The sequence below is a fragment of the Peromyscus eremicus genome, chromosome 2, assembly GCF_949786415.1.
Source record: "Peromyscus eremicus chromosome 2, PerEre_H2_v1, whole genome shotgun sequence".
Taxonomy (NCBI): Eukaryota; Metazoa; Chordata; class Mammalia; order Rodentia; family Cricetidae; genus Peromyscus; species Peromyscus eremicus.
In genome coordinates, this window is record NC_081417.1 from 81,832,712 (window position 1) to 81,835,863 (window position 3,152).

Genomic DNA, 3,152 nt, shown 5'->3' on the forward strand with positions numbered 1-3,152 from the left:
AATTCCGCATATTGGGAGGACACCCTCCTGTTTGTTGTTGTGCAGTTCACCATAGCTGAAAATGGAACCAGTCTAGTCTGTGAGTAACAGTAGATGAGTCCATAAAGAAATGTAGTTAATATGCACAGTGAAATTTCTTCATCATTAAAGAAACAAAATATCGAAATTTGAAAGAAAATGCATGGATCTGGAGATCAATGAAATAAGTCCGGTTTAGAAACATGAGTAGCACATGTTTTCTCTCACATGCAGAACCAATATTGAAATGTGTGTGTGTGTGTGTGTGTGTGTGTGTGTGTGTGTGTGTGTGTCTGTTGATTTATGAGGAGGGGGTCATGTGAGTAGCAAATGAACCTAACAGGAGAAGGAGGGAGAGGAGGGGTAAAAGAGAAAGTAATAGTATACATGTTACATTAAAGCAGAAGGAAGGATTGCTTGGGAGAAGAATTGGAACCACCAAGAGTTGTTACAAGGTATGTGGTGGGAAGAAAGATTCTTAAAGAGGAGGATGGATAAAAACAAAGTATAATAACATATATATATATATATATATATATATATATATATATATTTGTGTGTATATATACATGTCATATATATAAGCACATATCTGACACATATATGAAAATGTTATAATGCAACCTGTTCATCTGTATGCTAACGTAAATATCTTAAAAAGAAAAATCTAAAATATTAATACATGTTATGTCATAAATGAACTCTCAAAATGTGCTAAGTGAAAAATCAGACAAAATTTATCCCATGTATCATACCATTTCCACAATACATTCAGAATAATCTTAGAGACAAAAATAAAATTGGTGGCTGCCAGGAGTTGGGAGAAGAAGAAATTGAGAACGTAAATGAATGTTCTCAGTTGCTTTCTCTCACTGTGATAAAACACTGACAAAAATTGAGTTGTGAGAGGAAAGGGTCTCCTTCATCTTACAGACTTTAGTTCAACATTTAGGGATGTCATAGCAGGAACTCAAGCAGGGAAGGAACTTGAAGCAGGAACCCTGGAGGACTCTGGAGGACTGCTGCTTGCTGGCTTGCCTCGTCTTACTTGCTCACTCAACTTTCTTAACCAGCCAAGTCCAACTTGCCTAGGGATGGCACCACTCCCAGTGATACGGGACTTCCTACATCAACTAGCAACCAAGAAATGCCCCCATAGACATGTCCAGGGGAAAATGTAATGAAGGCAGCTCTTCAGCTGTGAGTTCTGCTTCCCAGGCCTGTCAACCTGACAACCAAGATCACATTAAGTCAGTTTAATTGTTCTTTAGGTTGATGGATATTCTTTAGAACAGTATTCAAAGTGATGTCTGCAAGACACTGTAAATTTACCAAAGTCTACTGAATGGTAATTTTTTTTTTAAGTTTGTAATTATATTTATGTACAGAAAACTTAGCAGTGTACATTTAACCCAATTTAGTGGCGAGTTCTTTGGCCTTTGCCTTTTCCAGCTTGGCAATCCGAGCCACAGATTTAGGACCCAGGACATTGCCTCCCCAGTGGCGGCGGATCTCATCATATCTGTCATTGTAATTGGTCCTAATAGCTTCCACCAGCTTAGCCAGAGCACCCTTGTCTTCTGAGTTAACCTGTGTGAAGGCAACAGTGGTGCTTGTCTTCCTGTGGACCAGCCGCCCCAGCCTGGCCTTCCCTTGATGATGCAGTAGGGGACCCCCATCTTTCTACACAGGGCAGGCAGGAAGACCACCAGCTCAATGGGGTCTACATCATGAGCAATCGTCACCAGCTGAGCCTTCTTGTTCTCCACCAAGGTGGTGACTGTATTGACCCCCGCTCGGAGGACAGGTGGTCCCTTAGTTGGGACGTCCCCTTTGCCAGCAGCTTTCTTCTCAGCACGGGCCAGCAGCCTTTGCTTCTTCTCCTGCTTCGTCTCTGGCCTGTACTTGTGGGCAAGCTTAAGCATCTGGGTAGCTGTTTGCCAGTCCAGGGCCTGTGTGAACTGGTTAATGGCAGGAGGTACTTTGAGCCGCTTATAGAGGATGGCTCTTCGCCGCTACAGCCTAATGTAGCGGGGCCATTTGACGAAGCGTGTGAGATCTCTTCTGGGCTGGATGTCCTGCCCAACGCCAAAGTTCTTAAGCCTTTTCTCAATCAAAGGATTCACCACCTTTTTGGCCTCCTGTTTCTTCACAACGGCGGGGGCCGGGGCCACCTATTTCCCCTTGGCCTTCTTTCCCTTGGGCATCTTGCTCGGTTGGAGGAGAGAGCCTGAATGGTAATTTTTTATTCTAAATTTCTTTTCACATTCATTTATTGTGTGTGTGTGTGGGGGGGGGACTCACTCACATGTTTGTATAGCACTGTGTTGATTTACTCCTTCCATTATTTATGTTCTAGAATCAAACTCAGTTTGTCAGGATTGATGACAAGTACCTTTGTCTGCTAAGCCATTAGGTTGTCACCCAATTAGAAATTGTAAGATGATAATTTAATACTATGTGAAATTCCCCTTAAAAATAATTTTTGAAAAATAACATTTTATGAATTTTTTTAATAAGAAACAAGTCAGATTATTATTTAAAGGCAATATTTAAAATTCCATTAACATTATAAAATATTTAACTATATAGTCAAAATATACATAGAGACTATATACTAAAAGAGTGAACACATTGCTGAAAGTCATTAAAGTCCTAAAAACTGGATAAATATACTATGTTCATGGGTGGGATATGGACACTCATCATTTTTATGAAGAAAATATTACAAATATGTTCCTTTAGCTTTTAAAAATTATTCAGTATATTACTCTTATCTGTAGTCACTATTGTGTACAATTTTATATCAATAAATAATGTCTATTTATACTAGGGTAGTCGTATAAAAAGCATCATCTATAACAAAATTTTGTGTGTTCTTTAGATAATAAATTATGACATCCTCCCCAGTATGAGCTGTCACTTGTGTTTTTGATCTTAGCCATTTTAACACGATTAAGATGGAATCTCAAAGTCATTTTGATTTGCATTTCCATGATGGCTAAGAATGTTGAACTTTTAAGTATTTCTTGGTCATTTGAGATTCTTCTGTTGAGGATTGTCTGTTTAGATCTGTACCCCATTTTTTAATTGAATTATTTGGTTTGTTGATGCCTTGTTTCTTGAGTTCCTTA

General features: G+C 39.1%; 1 pseudogene; it reads right to left on the reverse strand.

Annotated features, from left to right (window-relative positions):
* Positions 1-1,377: 1,377 nt before the first annotated feature.
* LOC131904958 (large ribosomal subunit protein eL8-like) lies at positions 1,378-2,231 on the reverse strand (annotated as a pseudogene).
* Positions 2,232-3,152: the final 921 nt, after the last annotated feature.